The sequence below is a fragment of the Pavona decussata genome, unplaced genomic scaffold, assembly GCF_977016875.1.
Source record: "Pavona decussata unplaced genomic scaffold, jaPavDecu1.1 SCAFFOLD_69, whole genome shotgun sequence".
Taxonomy (NCBI): Eukaryota; Metazoa; Cnidaria; class Anthozoa; order Scleractinia; family Agariciidae; genus Pavona; species Pavona decussata.
In genome coordinates this window covers 2391268-2406323 of record NW_028145488.1, presented here as the reverse complement: position 1 = coordinate 2406323, position 15056 = coordinate 2391268, and the positions used below count along the sequence as shown (strand labels likewise).

The window sequence follows — 15056 nt, the reverse complement described above, 5'->3', positions numbered from 1 at the left end:
GGATCTATCGGATTCTCTAAGGTAAACAAGTTTACAACGCTGATATAAAAGTAATGGAAGCTATGTAACGGTAGTTTTCGAGGGAAAATTTTCGTATTATAGGACAATGAAAACCTTTTCCGGCTTTTTTACCATTTCCAAAAGTTGTCTTTTTTTCCATTAGTATGTTAATTATAGACGCAAAAGTTCGTTGGACGATAGCGATCCAATGCGTCCAACTTAAATTAACTCTAAAACAAGTTGAAATGATTTTCAAAACGGCGCAAAATACGGCTTCTTGCATGAAAGGAAAGAAGATATTTAGAAAAGGAAGTTTAGAACGCTCGTAACTAATAAACTTAGAGAAGCTCCGACAGTTTTTGATTTTCTTCGCTCACCCTTGTTTTTTTATACCGTTTGCTATTAGTTTTGTTATAAAAGGATGGGTCTGAGTAACCAGACGACGTTTTCTCCGTTCCACCACTTGTCTCCGTGCCAAACCGCGTCTGTTTCTTCCTTTTAGCTGTGCGTCTATCGAGTTATGGACACTTGAAAAGTTTTTTGAGCGCACTTGAGAAATGGTGAAGAGTATCAACCTTGCTTAGCAGTGTCATTAGCCTTTTAAGCCCTAATATCAAACCGCAAATTCTCCTCATTGGCTTCTTCATATTTGTTGTGGTATTAGTTGGGAGAAATTGTTCAAAATCAGTTTATCTTTCAGTGATTATTTGCTATATTCTCGTGATCTGCGTGTTTGATGTTTTCCCGATACCGTAAACTGCCGCTTATAAGCCCCCCACCCCCTCCACCCTTCGCTTATAAGCCCTCCCGGTTATAGGCCCATCTCCCTGTAAACAAAAAAAATACATCCGATTATAAGCCATCCCCCTTCTCCTCGGATATAAACCGCCGTCTAGATTCGTTCGTGTTGTTGGTTCTGTTTTTTTTTCGAAATATTGACGTTTTAAGGATTAATTAAAAACCAGTTAATGGAAAACGTATTTCGATCAACACTGCCATACCTCGTTTGGAAACGGTTTTTTTTTATTCCGGTTATAAGCCCCCTCGGATATAAGCCCCTCCGTTTATAAGGCCATATAAAACCCTTTCCAAAGTTGTATTAGCCCAGGGCTTATAAGCGGCAGTTTACGGTATTTCAAGGACAAAGCTACTGATCTCCATTGAGGCTTAAAGGGTTAACTGTCTCCCGTCTTCAAATTTGCCGCTGTGTTTATTGTGTCAGTCAAAGGTAACGGCGCTCCTTCTGTTGAGTAGTTTAATTTTGGACTTGTTGAACTGGAGCAGGCTTGTAATTGAGCTTATGCAGGGAATTTTTGTTAAACAAACCACTACAATACGATACGATAATGAAGATTGATTGAAGGGAATCCCTGCATAAGCCTTCGTTTCAAGGCAGCTCCATTTCTAAGCTTGAAATACGTTATTTTGTATTTACCACTGGTGGCCGCGCTTGCTTGATTAATGACTCAGGAGCGGAATGAAATCTTGACAGATTAGAAGTTATCAATGATCCTTTTAACCAGACACCAAGCCAAATTCTTCATTTTTTGTGTAGTAAGTGATGTAAGAGGTTCGAGCATTTGGGGAAAATTCTGTGCATCGTGACGAAAGCAGGTTAGTTTTGAAAAGTTGGAGGCTGGGTATAACATGCAGTCCGAGATGAAGTCTGTTTAGACATTTCCTATTAGATGTGAGGCAAGTGCAAAGAAGATCAACGTGTTGGACACAATCGTGTGGATATTTAGAAAATTAAACTCGGCATGAATCTGAGTTTCACTCCAAAGAGCATCTAAAACTCGAAATTTGAGAAAATCCTAAAATTTAATTTGAGAAGACAAGGAAGAACACCATGGGAAAGTGGTGTTAAGCAGCTTTGATTGATTGGTCACATGTGAGGGATTTCATCCACAGACTCAAAACCTAAAACCACCTTGTGCAGCTACAGCACCACAGGAAAGTACTGCTCAGTAGCTTTCATTTGAATGGTCACACTTTAGGATTTCATCCTCAGACTCAAAAGATAAAACCATCTTGAACAACAAAATAAACAGAACCACAGGAAAGTACTGCTCAGTAGCTTTCATTTGAATGGTTACTCTTTAGAATTTAAACAACAGACTCAAACGTTAGAACCACCTTGTACAGCATAATAAACAGCACCACAGGAAAGTACTGCTCAGTAGCTTTCATTTGAAGAGTCACACTTGAGGATTTTATCCACCAACTCAAAAGGTAGAATCACCTTGTACAGCATTGCTGTGGGAGTGGAAGAGTTTACGATTTTCTTGAAAAGTGTCATTGTATATTTAGAATCTATCAAAGTTCCCCGCAGAGATGCTACTCTTCCTGTCGATCCCAACATGTGGCATGTAATGCAAATGTGTGGTTATGTTGTTGTTTAATTGTGCACATACCTTGTACTGTTACCCTGGCCGTTTCTAATTGCGCACAAGGCTGGGTGAAGAATTTTATCTCGGTCTGCAGGCGATACTCAGTCTGAAGTCTGCAGCGTAAGGGTGAGTCGATATTTATGCGACATAGTCGATACCTGGGAGTGTTCAAGTATCGATACTTGTGAACGACACAGGTTTTGTTTCGATACCGTTGAGGTAACAACCTCAAAGAAGCGTGATGTGTATTCCACATAACATTGAAAGAATTTTAATTGTTACTGCTCTCAAGCATAACTTTATTTCCCGGAAGAATTTTACTGCCCTCTTGGCAGCACAGCAACTTAAGCGGTCTCTACTCGTTTAAGCCTGGATTCTACCGACAGTAATGACGTCTTAGTACAAGTCTGGAGCAAAGACGTCACAGTATCGATATAAAAAAGTGTCAAGTATCGGGAAATATCTCATGAGTATCGTATCGCATGTGAAGCTGGTATCGGCTCACTGTTACCTGCAGACAACTGAAGTATTAATTGGGAATGAAAGTCCGTTGTCATGGTGATAATGTGAATTGCTGTTGGGGTGACTTTGGGGTTTCTCTCGTCTCATGATTCCCAAATGGATCGGTTTGTTGAAGAAATTGCCTTTCAAGTGTAAGTAATGTAAATAGCTGTTAAAGACCGTGAAAGTCAAAGCAACTGACTTGTATTTTAACATTTTAGAATCAGAAGACACAAATCGAGAAGGTTTTGTCTTCTTTCTATGATCCTTGTACTGACAAATCTCCTGTAATTCAAGTACGGGGAAAACTGTTTCTTGCCAAATGTTATTGCTTTCATTAAGTAAAGTGTAACCAACGTGAAGATTATTTTATGCTATGTCGTGCTGTACAAACCAAAGACATGGTATAAGTTTTGTAGTTAGGTAGATAGCAATTGTACAGCCGTACATAGTTCTAACAGGGTGCATTTGGTACCTCAATTGTACATAGACGTTAAGGTAGATTTAACATTTTAGAAGCAGAAGACACAAATTCAGAAGGTTTTGTCTTTTTTCTATAATCCTTGTACTGTTAAATCTCCTGTCATTAAAGTACGGCATGAAATTGTTTCGTGCCAAATGTTATTGGTTTTATGAAGTGTAACAAATGAGTACATTATATCAGAGACATGGTATAAGTTTTGTAGTTAGGTCGACAGAAAATGTACAGCCGTACATATTTCAAACTTGGGGTGCCTCAATCTAGTACCTCAATTGTACATAGACGTTCATGAACTTGAAGTTCAGAGCAGACTTAACATTTTAGAAGCAGAAGACACAAATCGAGAAGATTTTGTCTTTTTCTATAACCCTGGTGCTGTTAAATCTCCTGTAATTAAGGTACGGCATGAAATTGTTTCGTGCCAAATGTTATTGCTTTCATTAAGTAACGTGTAACCAACGTGAACATTATTTCGTGCTATGTCGTGCTGTACAAACCAAAGACATGGTATAAGTTTTGTAGTTAGGTAGATAGCAATTGTACAGCCGTACATATTTCTAACAGGGTGCATTTGGTACCTCAATTGTACATAGACGTTAATGAACTTGAAAGTTAAACCAGATTCAACATTTTAGAATCAAAAGACACAAATTCAGAAGATTTTGTCTTTTTCTATAATCCTTGTAACGCAATTGCAGGGTCGAATGTTTTGTGGCAAGTGACTTTTACTAAGTAGATAACAAGAGGCGAATATGAAATTGACTCCGAGAAACGAATTCGGAGTAAAATGTAATATTAGAATTTTATTAAACCATTTGAACTTTAAATGCTTGAGTATGATATCTGTATTTGATTTACAGATCAACATGAAATGTTCCTGAAATAGCAGTTGGGCTATCAGAACATAAGCGAAGGGAACAAAGAAACTCGTCAATTGAAGGAATTTGTATATATCTGCTGTTTGATTTACAGATATCAACATAGAATTTCTCCTTTTTAAACTCATTAATAATTCATGTGGAGAAAACAAATGAAATCACTACAGTAAAGGAGATTTAGAAATGTGATCGTAATTATCCTAAAATTTAGTGAACAGTTGCTTTGACTGTCTAAACTATTGATGATTTGAGAAGTTACATCAAACACACGAAATTGATACTAACAGGCCGTTTGATTTTATTGCCCTGAAATGGTACTCGGACATGGGCCCTTGTATTAACAGACCTTTTTATTAGTGCAATGGCGACAAGCGGAGCACTGCGACGGCAAAGAACGTGAACCGCTTGTGCCGGGCACGGGTCTTAAAGTTACCGTGTACCTTTAGAGGTGTCTCGAGTCCAAGGGATGTAGCGCGTCCGGTTTAAACTGTAGATACCTGAACCCTATATCAAATTAAAGCGTATAAAGCTGGCTATCAAACTATACCAAGAATTTTGAAAGAAAATTATTTGCGTTTTTTTTAGCACTGTTTTGTCGAATCAATTTTTTCACTTGGAGGCGACACTTTAAAGGCTAAAACTTAAAAGGAATTTGTTCGTTTGCTTTCAAACTTGGACAGTAGCTTGTTTAATATATAACAACTTTTGTACGATCACTCCACGTTTTTTAATCCTATTTCCAAATGTTCTGTAAGTTTTTCTTTGCGATTGAATATGGCAAAACGCAGACACGTTTTTTTAGCGCTTTGGGTCCGGAAACTAAGGAGCAAATTAAATTAGCGAAAAACAAAATTCGCTTTGACTTGTAGCTTTCAAAAAGTGATTCGGACGCTTGCATTTAGAGGTCGTGAAAAACTCGGCAATTTATTTTATTGTAAAATTATTGGTGTGGTTTGATAGCCGGCTCTATAAGCTTTAATTTGATGTAGGGGGTTGGATATCTCCAGTTTAAACTGGACGCAAGACACCTCTCAAGGTATACGGTAACCTTATCTCTAGTGTTGATACTCGTAGGTCGTTTGATCTTGGTGCCTGGCCTTAGCACCAGTAATGTTAATACTTGTCCGCCATTCCAGGGTACGGGCGCCAGTCTGCGCACAATTTGCTGGCGGCACCAACTTTTCCTGCGCCTCGGTCTTTAAATTAACACATTACAAACTGGTGAACAGAAAAGAAAGGGTTTTTCTTAATACCTTCAAAAAACATTTTTGCTACAAATGGAGTTTCCCTTCGCTCTCTCGCAGAATTCAACTTTCGCTCACGCAAACTTCCTATAGTACACAATTGGTAAAACGAATCCTCAATAACTCGAATTTCTCCTGCTTTGCGCTTTTACAGAATTCAATCGCTGATAACTTGAACTTTTCATACATACATACACTTTATTGAGCATCCCTGGAAAGGGTTTTTCAGCATCAATATAAAATAATTACAAATGAAGAGGAAACCTAAAAAAAAAATAATAATAAAATGATGTCGTTGTAGGTGGGATCATTTTCACGGGTTCAAATTATTAAGATTCAACTGTGCAAAAATTCATCAGGGAAGCTTTAAGGACAAACTCAAGTTATGTTGCTTTTGTTTGTATCTCAGTCTTTTCTGAAAACTGAAGAAAACGATTCTTCACAAATTCGCATTTTCTGCTGAAGCGCTTGGAGCTGACTTAATTTGTTTTTTGTACCATGAAGGAACTCGGAGCATTACTGCTTTCCTGTAGATGGCACACTCGTCCATCGTCAAGCAGTTATTGCCCCCAGGAATTATTCGCCAGTAATCATACACCTCGCCAGAGAGAGACAATATCAATTTGAGTTTCTTGTGTAAAGAAACAACTCGACAATTTCACGACTAAACTATCCTTGAACCACAGTCCCTAAAGCGACTGAAAATGCGCCGACTATCCTCTACTTAACAACGCCTCCAGTATCTGAAACGAAATAAAAGGTTCCTATCTTGTACACGAACCGTTCCTACCTCAAAGGGTTTTGAAGCTTTTGAAGTAACATTGTATGAATTTGATAGCTCTCATGGGTTAGAATTAATACGTACCACCATCATTATTAATCGGCCCACACCCAAACGGAAGGTAGAACTTCTTTGTAAATGTCGCCGTCAGCCACTGCAACAGAGAGATCTTAGATAACAAGAACAGTGTATACATCAGGGTGTGTTAATTAAGAACCAGGAATTACACTGCAACTTCGGAGAAGGGGATTGGGTGAGGGGTCTGGAGAAGAAATTGTGAATGATCTTAAACATTTCCGGACTCGAAGATTGATGTTTTTGGCCCCTTATATTTGGGGGTCTCCCCTTCCACCACCCCCCAGCCCCACCCCACCCCCAACGTCTCCACTTCTTCTCCAGCCGCCCCACTCCCTTCCTGCCGCTCTACGACCGAAACTGGTTTTCAGAGCAAAATGTGTGATACTTGGTCACCTTTTGACCAGCACACTGGACTTGGGAAGTTTTGCTGGGAGGGAAACGTGCTGCGTCTAAGATGAGTTTTGAACTGCAAGAAGGAGGTTAGTATGGCATCCATTTTTAGTTTAGCTTCTTTTGCTGTTTAGCTATAGCACTTACTGTTCAACATTTCAAAGTTATACACAAGTATTAGTTCTACTGCACTAAAGTAAGCTTGAGCGACAAATGGTGCCAACTGACTGACCGAGAGAGAACTTTACATACTTGGCTCTTTCTAGAATCAAGATCTTAGATCCAAGGTATTTAAAGTAAGAAATATGATTTAATGTCTTCCCAGCCATTGAGCTCATACGTGGTTCTTATGTAACCCCGAGGTATTCAGATTGGAATTTTCACAATTCAGAGCGCCATAGCCACCCTCACAGCTCAGACGGATTTCTGATACATTCTGATAGGAGAATTTTTAGTAAATTCACACTAGCCTCCTTGCCACGTTTAAATGGATGTCCCCCAGTTTTTCGTCCATCCATTGTGGAATAAGTCAACATTTATAATGAAGTTCAAATTCCTTCACATGTAAACACAAACCAAGTTTTCCATGGTTTCAAACCCAACAAAAATCAAGGGAAAATTAGCTTAGTATTCTCAGTTTCCACCCAATTACAGCAGGGTGTGATATCACTTGGTTGGCCCTTAGTTTGTTCCGGGAGAGGAGGGGGGTGGGGGAGGGGGAGTCGCTGCCAATAATACACAGGGTAAGATGTTATACTAATGTATGGGGGGTACGGCATCGGAATTTGTACGGCGTTGCCCCGCTGACCAAATAGCCTGAAGACTCTGGGTACGAGTTTGCTATCCCTAAGTAAACTGATCATAACAAGTTTCTTCGACGTGGACGGCGCGACGTGGACCCACCTTGTCTGGGGTAGGGGGGTTATCGAAGACACCACCTATCTCATGAACACTGCCGACAAAATTTTATTGGCTTTAAAATATGAGTTGACACAGAAATATTCAGCCAGCAAGAGTCATCATCGCTAGATAAACAAGAAAAGTAAGGTTTGAATCTCATTGTTAGTTTTTACTGCTGGATGCAGGAGTGGCTATGCAATAAAGACACCATCTTTTGAGGTAGAGGAAGGGGTAATAATAATAATAATAATAATAATAATAATCTTTATTTGTGCTTTTTTTCAGTGTACATGTTGATTCTTACAATCTTTTAGTGGTGATATATAGAATTAAATTAATTATTAGTTAGAATAATGTGCAAAGCAAGGAAGCTAAATGAACCATTTGGTTATCTTGTTAGCTCCCTGGCTAATTTAGGTTCTAGATAGCAGGCAAAAAAGAAAAAAAAAATGAAAAAGCAAAAGGAAGGAAGAACTTATTAATTGTAAAATGTTAACGTATGTTACGAGGTCAGCATAGAAGCAAATTAGTTCATTTGTTGTTCTGACAGTAAATAATGTATAATTTGTTTTTTTGTTTACAGGCAGAGTCCGCCATCTATTTTGTGGTTTGCCGGTGGGGCCGGCTGTTGGAATATCAGTAGTTTTGATCTCTCCCCTGAAAGAAAATAACAGACTGCTCAGAAGATTGCTCGAAGTCCTGTGAATTTTGGTGAACTTCAAAACAGTCACAACAAATTCAACTCGATCCTAGATAGTAAGGTGAATAATTCCGAAGTAGAATAAAACGTAAATTTAATTTCTACTTAAAGTACGTTCTTACATAAACGTGCTTTTAAAATTTAATTTATACGTACTTATACAAGTTATACCTTATTCACATCAACTAAACTGTGACGTGTTTAGTTAAACCAGGTTTAAAAAATGAAAATAATTGAAAGAATACTGGAGAAAGGAATCTTACATATCTTAACTAAACTTTTATTATGCTAAATGTGAAGTCGTAAAACATAAGCAAGCATCTTCTATAAATATTACAATTTTGAACTGTGTTTAATTAGAGAGTTCTTCAACATGTTTTTAAGTTTGTTATAAACAGAGCATATGTGATTATTTTCTTTTCGTTCCCGTTGTCTATGATATGCTGTTGTTATGTATCGTGCTGTCCACTTTTCATAGAAAGCGAGCTGTCGTCGCAAACGTGTTAACTCGTACACAAACCAAACATTTTATTAACCAAAGCAAGTACGAAAGGTAAGGTAAGGTAAGGTAACTGAAAATAACAAAAAATAACAGAGATCAATAAATTAACAATGAAAATGAAAATGACAATGCGAATAGAAAACGACAAGCGAAATAAACGACGAATACTTACAAGACGAATGTGACGACAAGAAAAACACTTAGAACTTGGAACTTGACTTAGAAGCTAGACTTAAAACGAAACTGAACTTAACTAGAACTAGGACGACTTACGCAATATGGGCAGCAAAGCAAAACTAACAAGAAACCTATATATATAGCATTATGCAAAATAAAACTAGCGAGTACGAAAACAACCTAAGAAAACAAAGAAGACTAATGAACGCGAAACTAAGTACAAAGGGCAACGGAGTGAAAAAACTAGTAAACGAGGAACGGAAAAACAAGAACGCTAATGACCTATAGAAATATGTAACGCCGACATACAAAACAACAAAAATCTAAATTTTCGCAACTACATGAGCGTTCGTCTTTTTTCCCTCAAATTCTTTCGCGAGCGTCGGTTTGTTTCTCACTCAACAGAAAAATTTATCATAATACAACTCCCCCAGAACACACAGAAACTATTACGTGGGAGGCAAACAAAACCGTATTTCTACGTTGTATCGGTCTCTGCTTCTTGTATCAAACAAAAGAAGCTGCTCGCAGTTTGGATGTTTCTCATGGAATTTTCTAAGTTACGAGTTCTCAATCAATGTACTTAGATGAAACATGAAGCTGGGCGGGGAAAAGGTTTTTAAGGACGGTGCTGGCCTACTTTTGCTACTGCCATACGTTCTGCGTATCTGGAGATACTCGGGTTTCCTACGGGTGGGGCCAACTAATACAGGGATATTTTTGCGCGGTTTAAAAGGCTATGCGGAAAATGTAGAGCTCAGCAAGTGCTCTTGGTATCCGAAATGAAAATTTGAGGTAAACGTGCATTTTCCAGAGATAATAAAGCTTCAATTTTGAAAAAAAAAAAAAAAAAAAAAACGCCATACATTGCTTTGTATTTTACGGCTTTTCAGATTAATTGTTGCTTCATTACCTTTAAAATATGCGTTGTTACTCCCAATTTTCTTTTTGGATTTCAATAGCCATTTCTAACATCTGCTTTATCCGCGCAAAAATACTTCGGTATTAGCAGGCACCGTCCTTAATTGCTCCGAAAGGAAGCACGTGTGGTTTCTGTCGTTAGTTTTGTCGTGTTGAAATAAAGGATATGTATGTATGTATGCTCGCTTCTTGTTCGTAATCAAGGAACATCATTACTGGCACATAAGAGGCTTGGGTACGAGTGACGATAGCAGAGCAAAACGGGAGATTTGTTTGACTTTACACATCAGAGTTACTTTACAAGCTGAAAATGTATCAAGAAATTGAAATACCCAAGAGAGGAAAGCACTCAATGAGTCAGGATTTGCCTGTCCTTTCTTTTCTATTTTAGTTTTTCGTTTTGTTTTGGTTTGTTTTGTTTGTTTTTTGTTTTTCCAAATTTCCCGGGGCTTCGTATTTTCTGCATTTTCAGCGATTGGACAGAATACATATTTTCGGGATACATGTGTAGCCTAAGAATTATGTCCATAAAACAAACGAATTGAAAGAGAATTTCTTTCACGAAGTAAGTATGACCAACCGAATTTTGCCAGAAAAAACGGCATGTTAAGCGTAAAGTTTATATCAGAAAGGGATCGGACGATGAGCATATTAAATTGAAATTACAAGCACTTGCTGCAAAGCTCAACACTCAATATGATAACAACTCGGTGGAAGCGAAGTGGAATGATTTTGAAAATAGTGTTCGCAACATAATGGTCTCTTGCATCCCGCATAAGATGACAAGTTCAAGATACAACTTACCTTGGTTGAATCGCTCGTTTCGGCGACAGTCTAAAGTGAAACAAAGACTAAACAACAAGGCAAAGAAAACGGGATCTGTACACCACTGGAACAAGTTTTTTGCCGCCAGGAAACGCATACAAAATAATCTTTAAGTCTGCAAGGGAAGAGTATATCAGTGGCCACCTTAGTGAGTCAATCAAAGACAACCCTAAACGCTTTTGGTCCTACGTAAAACGGCTTAATCAACAAAATCCAAGGATGCAGACTTTGAAGTGGATGGTAAAGTCATAAGTGATAGTGCTCTTAAATCAGAAATCTTATACAGCCAGTTTTCAAGTGTATTTACCAAGGAGGACCTTGAAAACATTCCAGATATGGGCTCAAATCTCAAACCTGGCCTTTAATTGTTTCAGAACTGTAAGGAGTTTTAAAGCAACTGTCTTCATTAAACCCTAACAAGGTCTGTGGCCCAGACCAAATCCCACCTTGGTTTCTCAAACATTTTGCTGCAGAAATCGCTCCAATATTAAAAGTCATCTTTCAGGACTCGACAGACAGTGTCACTGTTCCCTATAGGTGGAAGGAGGCAAATGTGTGTGCAGTTTTTGAAAAGGGAAAGAAATCTGACCCAGCCAATTATAGACCTATATCTCTCACCTGTGTTGCATCAAAGATCCTCGAGCATATTGTCCACAGCTTCATTATGAAACATCTAAACGACCATAACATCTTAACGGATTGTCAGCATGGTTTCAGGGCAAAGAGATCCACAGAGAAGCAGCTAATTCTCACCTTACACGATATGGCAAAGACTATTCAGAGCTCATCTATCCACGAGGTCGTCTTGGACTTTGCCAAAGCCTTTGACAAGGTCCCTCATAGGCGACTCCTGAGAAAGCTGCAGCACTATGGAATCCAAGGCCCGCTCCTAAATTGGTTAGAGTCGTTTCTTACCCAACGTTTTCAATCAGTTGTTTGTGAAGGCCAAACATCAAGTCAATGTCCAGTGTCTTCCGGTGTTCCCCAAGGTACAGTCCTCGGGCCGTTGCTCTTTTTATGATACATAAACGACTTACCAGATAACGGGCAATCATCAGTTAGGCTTTTTGCGGACGATGCTTTACTTTACGGCATTGTCGCAAGCGACGCGTACTGCGATCTTCTTCAATCTGACTTACACAGGCTAGAATCCTGGCAGCACCTTTGGCAAATGGAGTTCAATTCTTCTAATTGCAAAATTGTTACCATCTCACATAAGATCAATCCGCCCCTGAGAAAATATATCTTCTGTGGTGTAGAGTTAGAGCAGGTTGATAGCTTCCCATACCTTGGGGTTACTATCAGTAACAAGCTCAATTGGTCAGCTTATGTTTCTATAACAGCAGCTAAAGCAAACAAATCGCTGGGTACAATAGAACGAAACCTTTGGAATTGTCCAAAGAATGTAAAAGAAATTGCATATACATCCCTATATACAACCGAAGCTGGAAAACGAAAGCGCGGCTTGGGACCCCTTCTTAAAGAAAGATATCAGTGCTCTATAAAGGGTTCAGCGTAAGGCGGCACAAAAGACCTCATAGTCTCTTGGGCGGCAAGGTTCTGCTCAGAAAATTACAACAGTTATGGGAATGTTACGGACATGATTAAAAACTTAGGGTGGGCCACATTGGAAACAAGAAGAAGGCAGTTTAGACTAACACTTATGTATAAAATGACTCACGATCTTATTGATATAGATAGCCGAAAATATTTAATTCATCACCCCGAGAGTCGCACGAGGGGAAGCCGTCAATTTAAATTTCCCGTGTCATATGGAAGTAAGGACATTTTTAAATTTTCGTTTTTTTTTTCCAAGACCTATAGCCGACTGGAACTGCCTCCCTGAGGCCATTGTTTCATCATTATTTTATATTTTAATAAATCTGTATTTTATTCATTTACTTATCTTATTTATTTACGAAAGGCTCGAGAATTTCACTTTCCTTTTTTTTGTAAGTCCATTGTCCCGACTTTCCAATCCTGTAAATCAGATCACTTCTGGAAAACGAAACCCAACCCGGGAAAAAAACCCTTCTTCATCAAAGCGTGCATTCCGAGAAGGAGGAAGCGAAGAAGGTTTTCTTCTGCCTTCTCGTGTTGAAACATAATTTACTCGTACTTTCGCTTTTAATATTGCAATCATGGGGTGAGAAAACCTTTTTTACCGAGATTGTTAACATGTAGCGAGTCGAATCAACTTCATGGAGCTTAGCTGTGGGCAAACTTTCTCCGTGGATCGTGAAGCTGATTGTTTGGCGAATTTTTCGGAGGTAAGCGTATGCCAAAGTGGATATAGCGTGTATAGTTTGCTCTGTTAAGCTTGGTTTTTCACTTTCAAAGAACCCTTGATTCAAATGCACCTTAATCTCTCAATGAAGATGGGTCTTAGTGTTTTGTAAAAGCTCGAGATTAATCAAATTGTTCAAGGAGGCTTCGCGTTGGAATCAAGCTTACATGTTGCAGAGATTGTTGCTTGAAATTGATAATCTTACTATTGACTTAATAACGAACACGTTTTACATTGCTTTTAACTGCTTCTTTGGATTAAGTTTAACTTGATGGAGATCTCTGCGTGACTCTGATTAAAAGAGGCTCGCGTTGAAAAGTGTGAGGCACGCTATGTCGGTAGAAACATGCAAATTAAGCTTAATTTCAAGCTAACTGAAATGTCTCCGACAATGTCTTGTTGAGTCACATTTATCGCAGAATGCTAACAGTAAGTTCAAGTCTACGTTTCTATCAAATGTTTTGGTGCAAGCTGATCAAAAGATCAAGCATTTCTTCTTGGTTGGTAATTTTTTATGACGCAGTTAAGCTAGTCACGCATGGCTAGGCTCCTTATTAAAGGCGCGTTGTTTGTACAGCGAATAATAATAGCGTCCATAATTTGTTGATCCTAGACTAAGAGATACATCGCAAAGCCTTGAAATGATTCTAAACAATACTGCAAAGTTTGTCTCCAAAAATTCAGGTGCAATTTATTGGAAAAGATTTCCACACAGCCCCAATAAAATTATACATGTGACGCTGTCATACCTGTTACACAAAAAACGAGCATGAATGGTGTTTAAGTCGTAAAATGTTAGCCTGGGTTGCAGCCGGAGTTGTCACTCAATACCTGTAGAGAACTCGATATAGTCCGTCTGCGAAATAGCTCCAAAAAGCTTGTTCTGGTATCCCGCCGGTTTGCAGGGATTTCTGTAACTATTTTTGATGGGAATCCCGAATCATCGAGTTTGGATTCGAGTTCGAGTTCGAGTTAGACTTCGAGTTGGACTTCGAGTTGGACTTCGAGTTAAGATTACAATAAAAATACCAAAAAAAAAAAAAAGAAATTAGAGGCCGCAAAACCAGAACCAGCCGAGATACTTACAGATACTTACAAGGACCGCTTATGACTAGCATACCCGTCAACGGGGGATGGGAGGGCACAAACCAACGATAGTATGATAAAGATTATTTTTCCGCAAAATGTAAATGCTAACCATGCTCCATGATGCTAACCAACGATCTCTCATGAAGAAAAAGGATGTAAATCAAAAGAGTGTTCACCTCTATTAAGAAAGTGCAAAACAGTATCCATCTCCGTTAAGAAAGAGCAAGTGGCGTGACGCGTGACGCGTGACACTAGCGTTGTCCACGTCCAGTTATCTTGTGCCAAATCTCACATTTCCTGGATGAACGATGGTATGATCATAGGCACTGTTGCTGGTCATCCTGTATTAACAATGGAAAGGTAGGTTTGATTTACTTTATGAAGACTTGCAGTTTAAAGATTTGCTTGAATTAGCGCTGAAACATGCCTGTGTTTTCAGGGATGAAACAATCATTGAGATATCTTCATCACCAGAGAAGGATGGCGATAATGCACGTGGCGATACAATGTAAGTGTTATATTTTCATCATTGATGAAAACGGCATTTCAGAAGAGAGTGAATAAAGAAATGACGTTTTAAGATTGTATTTTCCTGTAGGTAGCTTTATTTGCTTGTACGGCCATCCAAGGGCTTTTTCATATATGAGCCCGGTAACCGGGCTGGCCCGGTAGGCGGGACGAATTTTGTCTTCTGTTCATATGGGAAATTTAATCACGGTTACCGAGATGAAAAATGTCCTTAAGGCCCAAAATACTCGTGGGCCCGCGTTCCGACTTAACATAACATTTATTCAGGAGGCTTTAACACAAATACAAAAACATCCTGAATAGGGAAATCGGGAGGTTAACTCTGTATAAAAACAATTTCCCTGACTTGTCAGCGACCTTACAAGCCATGCTCAGTTAAAATTG

The 15056-nt window shown here is 38.8% G+C and overlaps 1 pseudogene across 1 annotated transcript in view; it reads left to right on the top strand.

Moving 5' to 3' along the window:
• LOC146477760 (uncharacterized) overlaps positions 1-15056 on the top strand; it is a 150056-nt pseudogene that overhangs the window by 111447 nt on the left and 23553 nt on the right. The gene's annotated exons all lie outside the window — the stretch shown is intronic.